The sequence below is a fragment of the Heliangelus exortis genome, chromosome 14 (assembly GCF_036169615.1).
Source record: "Heliangelus exortis chromosome 14, bHelExo1.hap1, whole genome shotgun sequence".
In the NCBI taxonomy this organism is placed as follows: Eukaryota; Metazoa; Chordata; class Aves; order Apodiformes; family Trochilidae; genus Heliangelus; species Heliangelus exortis.
The window spans coordinates 12841430-12846850 of NC_092435.1; the positions used below are offsets into that span (position 1 = coordinate 12841430).

Sequence of the window (5421 nt, forward strand, 5' to 3'; positions counted from 1 at the left end):
TGAAATCCCTGTGGTGTGTGTACATCGAGGCTGACCCCAGGGACAACGTGGGAACCACCAAAGTTGCCCAAAGTGTTTCTGCCCTTGGATGGAGCTCCTGGGGAGACCCAAGGATCAGGTTCCACCTGCAGGCACCTCACATCCACATATGGGATGAAGTTTGCCCAGCAAAGCCCACATTCTCCATCCATCTGAATGTGTTAAAAGGTTGGAAAACGTGGTTAAAAGCAATATGCTCTGGTGGTAGTAAAATGAAACTCTGTTCCCCTCGTGTTTAACAAATCTTCTGGCTTTCCTTGGAAAAAAAAAATGAAGTGTTTGGGGTCAGATGCTGTCTGATTCCTCTTGAATTCCTTGGAAATATTATTATATTCAGCACTTGCAGGAGTCAGCCTCTACAAATATCCACTGCATCTTATCATGTGTAATTTCTTTGTTGGCTGTGGCAGTCCTAAAGAATGGTAGGACTTATGTGATAGTTGGAGCTCAGTAACATAAGATCTAACTCACATGATCAGCTGTTTTCTTTTAATGATAGAAGTGAGAATTACTGTTACCATGATGCAGGGAAAATGCCTTACCCTTCTGCTTACTAGAGATAAATGATTTTGCATTTGGTGTGATTTGGGGAGCCACTGGTGGATGCCAAGATGATCCTGGTTTTCTAAGACATTCCTTATGTTTATTCCTGGCTGTGAAAATGAGGACTGTAATGTTTCTGCAAGGCAGAATTCTGCAAGGCACATTTTTACTGTGTGTTATACTTAGTCTGATGTCAGTAGTGTTAAGGACATATTGACATGTGCTGAGAACAAATATGCAAACCCTTCTGATTTCTTTTTAAAGCTTTAGTTCATGGAGGAATATAAATTCATGCCCAATTTCAAATGCACAGCCTGTTCTGTGACTTTCATTCACATCATGTTCTTTATATCCATTGTATGCTTAGGCCTGTGGGAATCCTCCAGCAGTTTCAGCTGGTTGGGTATTGTTTTTTGTCAAACTTTTCTTAACCCAGGGACTTGCAAAAATTGATGGATGTGTGTGGTCAGAAGGAAAGTGTCCAGCTTTTAAGGATGCACTGAGTAACAATGTTTCTCATCTCTGGTGCAGCCTGTGATAAAAAGAGGAAAGAGAGAATACCTTAAGGACGTGCAGTAAATCCTACTTTATTCTACTGTATTTTTATTCATTCTTTGAGATGTCTCTTTAAACACCAGGACATTTTCTGTGTTTTTTTCAGGGGACAAGATTACAGCAGAACCAATTGTTGACTTCCAGGAGGCAGAGAAAGGATTTGGCACCATTTTACAAGGGAGGGATGGAAAGAGGAAGAGCTTAATGCTGGCCGGGGAGGACACAGATTCACTTGGCAGCTGGGAATGAACCGCAGGGATCTTCTTGGGGCTGTGTCAACAACTGCGAGGGTTACAGCTATTCACCAGAGTTTTCCTCCTCACTCAGCCCCAGTTTGTAGCCTGGGGAATTAAGATTTGCTGGGATCCGGACCCCAGAACGAAGACATCCCAGTGTCACATCCCAGTGTGACATCTGCACTGCCACCGCTGCCTGCTCGGTAGTAGAACACGGATGACTCCCGACAGTTCTGCTTTGCTAGCTCTGGAAAAAAAAAAAAAAAAAAAAAAAAAAAAGGCTTGTTAATCCAGAAAAGCGATGCGAAGGCTGTAGTTCACTCCTGCTCCGAGCAGATGGCAGCGTTTCTGAGCTGTTGCCTTTCTGCGGGAGGTGGTGGTAGGAAACCAAACCATTAAAGGCTGCTGCAGGAAACTGCTGAGTCAAGACTGGGGCAATCACGCGAAATACCAGAAAAAGAAACCTCAGCGGGGAGGTGAGGAGATGGGAGGGCAGGTTGCAACAGAGAGCTGCAAAACTTCCTGCAAAAGCCCTCTGAATTCCTCTGTGGGACACGGCTGGAAAAACACATCCCCAGCCTAGCGGGAAGGAGCAGAGGCACAGGCGGTGGCATCCTGTGACAAGCTTGTGACACAAACATTGCTCCTCTACCTGAAAATGGCCTCGTCGTGGGCTGGCTGCCTGCGGAGCAGAGAGGGAGGCAGGAGCAGGGGGTGTCGGGGTGCTGGTCCTTGGCTGTCCCATCGGGGGCATCCTCCGTGGGGCGGGATGCAGGGCCAGCTGGTGCTCCTGAGGGTGCTCTGGAGCATCCCCAGCTCCTGCTGGACGTGCACGCAGCAGATGGGACAAACATGTGGCAGCAGATGAGATTGATGCATTCTGTGAGTCACGCCAGAGTTCTTACAGATCTAGAGCTCTGCAATGTGGAAAACACTTGTTTGACTGACAACTGAACATACTCTTTGGGCTTGTAACAGCAGAGTAGAAAAATGTCAATACTCTTAATTTTATGTTTCTATCAAGCCTACATTGCTAACTTGCTGGAGATAAATCTGTCAGCTTCAGAGCAGAATTACTTTGTGAAAGTGACTGGCTCTTGCACAAGGCACCTCCCACTCCCAACTCTTATGAAAGATGTTTTGGCTGTAACTGTTCTGAGAAATTTCAGCAGGAAATGTCACCCTTCAGCAGGAAACTATATCTAAAAATACAGGGTTAGAAGGGAGAATATCCATTATACTGTCATTTTCATATCTGGATATTTTAACTGCAGGAGTCCAGTGCTACAGGATCCCTCATGACCTAGAATAACACCACTTCCCTGTTACAGAGAGCACATCAGGGGAGGTGGTACATGTAATAATGGTGTCTAACACATCTACACTCTCCAGCTCTGACCCAGGTGGGAAACCAAGTGTGGAAAACCCTGAGCTGACTCCTGTTCACTCCACTGTCCCGAGCAATGGAACTCTCCCAGGCAATGTTTGGCTCTTCAGCTTGAGGTTGCTCGTCTGCTTGGTGCATTTGGAGCCAGGATTTGCAGCAGCAGCTGCTGCTGTAGGAATAAAAAGGAAGCAGCTGAAGGGAGAGGCAGGCGGGGCCATTTCTGCAGGCAGCAGAATCGCAGCCCTTTGCCTGCAGAACCAGTTCTCTGGTTCTGACCGTCCCTGGGTCCCAACCTACCAGCAAGCTTTACCTGCACGGTGAGGAGGTTCCAGCTCGCCCCTGGAGAGGCTGTTTTGTAATCTTTGTTCCCATCTCATGCCTGACAGCTTTGCCTCCTCCCCAGCAGGCACCTGGCAGAGCTGGGTTTGCGTGCTGTCCTGCACAGCCTTCAGGAAAAATCAGAACAGCAGCTTGAGCCTCAGACTGGCACTGACTGAAAGATTTTCTTGCCATAATTAAAGGAAGGCTTTTGAAAATGGTATCTCTTGGTAACAAAGTGTTCTCAGATACACTTCCCACTTCAGAGACAGCACAAGTGAGAATTTCATATGAGGCTTGGTCTGGAAGAGGAAGCTACGGATTAAGTGAACATCTTGTGTATGACCCAACACTGTATTATTTCATACTGTATTAAAATTACTTGCACTCCAAATGGCAAAAAAGAAATCCATTCCATAGAATCTCACATGCAAACTCACTCCTCTCTATTTGCAGAGTCACAGTGACTAAGCTTTGCAAAGCAACCCTTGAGCCCTGCGATGGCCTGAGCATTATGAGCCTGATGCCTGACTCTCTAATTGCCTGAACTGCATAAAGCATCCTAATGATGGAGCTACTGGAAAAGCAGCTACTGCAACTTCCTTATTACTGATAATATAATTAGATTGAGCAGGACCTCTAACACTTATTTGAAAAGACAAAATTTTATAGCAAAACCAATTTAAGATTCCATAAGCATTTAAATACAGAAGCACCTAGTGACATGAGTATTCTCCTCCAGCTCTAAAATACAAGTGTTTCAAGCTGACAAACAACTGATTATTTTAAGGACTAAGCTAAAGAACTATCATCAGTGTCATAGGAAACGTTTGATTAACTGTGTTTCTCTGAATAGCCTCTTTTAGCATTAGTGGTGTTAGCAGCTGAAGGAGACACAAAAAGGGACACAAGAGCTGACCAAGCATAAACTGATAAAACTGATGCTGCTTAATACAGAGCTCTCTGCATCCAGCAGGTACAACTGGAATGAAGATAAGGACAAAGGAGACAATTCCAAGAGAATCAGGTGACTTCAGAAGGTGAAACTCAGTAAGAAATGGAGAGTTCTGACCAGAATTAAGAGATGAGGCCTGGGGATGGGGTGCTGGGTGGAACTGATGTAATTGAGGTGTGGATTGGGCTGGGGATCCCAAGGCATCCAGCTTGAGCTGTAACCAAAGAACTAAAAGACTAATTGGAAACCTTCTTTAGACTTGGCATTTTCAGCAGGATCCTAAGGTCAGGACCTGTTGTGGTGGCCAGGACACAAAAATCTGCAAGAAGAACAACTCGGTGTTTGCTGATGTGACCTACTTTTCCTAAGCTCAAGCAAAGGGGTTTATGTGCTGCAGTGCCTTACTGATTTAAAAAAAAAAATTAACTTTCAACTTACTTTTGCTCATATCCTAATGCTTATTTCCCATAGGCAGCAGCAGGAAAAGATGTCAGAGTCATTTTAAAGATGATCATGTATCAGGAAGCAGTTGCTTAACCAGAAAAAAACCCCAAAACCTGCTCCATTCTAGGTTGATCAGCATCCAGTATTTCTCTTCCCAGTTAACTCCATGTTTTACGAGGTATCCTCTGCACTAAGTCCAATGTCTCTCAAGTAAGTGTTGAGGTGTTATTTTCTATATACCAGAAAGTACATCCACAACCCTTTGCCTCTTTAAGGGACCCCCCCCACCTCTCAAATCTAAAGCCACCATCTTAAATTTGGCACCAGTTGCTCTTGTTATCATGAGATAGTGCAGACTGCACTTCCTGTCAGAAATATTTACTGCTCTACTGTCAAATTTTATTATTTTTTCAAATTTTTTTACTGCAAAATTCTGTAGGACGGTGGAGAACACCGAGGGAGGAAACACTCTCCTTAAGGATGAGTTGTTATTAGAAAAAACAACCCATGCATTTAGATGCCTTTGTTCCTCAGTAACTGTACCAGAGCCACAGAAATTTTTACTATAGTGGGAGACAGTGAATAATCGTACAGCAAGAGAGGAGCCTCCCCTGTGGGTAACAAGTCACCACCTTGAGTGTTCTTGTACCATTTCTGGCACTTCTACATTCTAATCCTGATTCAGAGTTTGTGAGGATGTTTATTTCCTTCCCCTCCAATAACCTGGTAGAAGACTTAATAATAAAAATAATAATTCAGGAATGGAAGCCACTTAGAAAACTCAAGGGATTTTAATGACTGAATGAAGAAGGAACTACTTATATTTAAGTAGCAAACAGGTATTTTGCTATCAAAGCACAAGCTAAAGAATTTAAAGAAGCAACAAACATTAGTAAGCCCAACATACAGAACTTTTGAGTAAGAAGGCATTTTACACACAAGAG

At 44.1% G+C, this 5421-nt stretch overlaps 1 long non-coding RNA gene across 2 annotated transcripts; it reads right to left on the reverse strand.

Annotated features, from left to right (window-relative positions):
* Window positions 1-833: 833 nt before the first annotated feature.
* On the reverse strand, window positions 834-3874 carry LOC139802754 (uncharacterized). Of its 2 annotated transcripts, XR_011728776.1 has the most exons (3): window positions 3071-3874; window positions 2026-2290; window positions 834-1620 (listed from the first exon to the last, which is right to left on the reverse strand). It is a non-coding gene; the product is annotated as an uncharacterized lncRNA (long non-coding RNA). The 2 variants fall into 2 exon arrangements; XR_011728775.1 differs by lacking the exon at window positions 3071-3874 and having other exon boundaries at window positions 2026-2875.
* Window positions 3875-5421: the final 1547 nt, after the last annotated feature.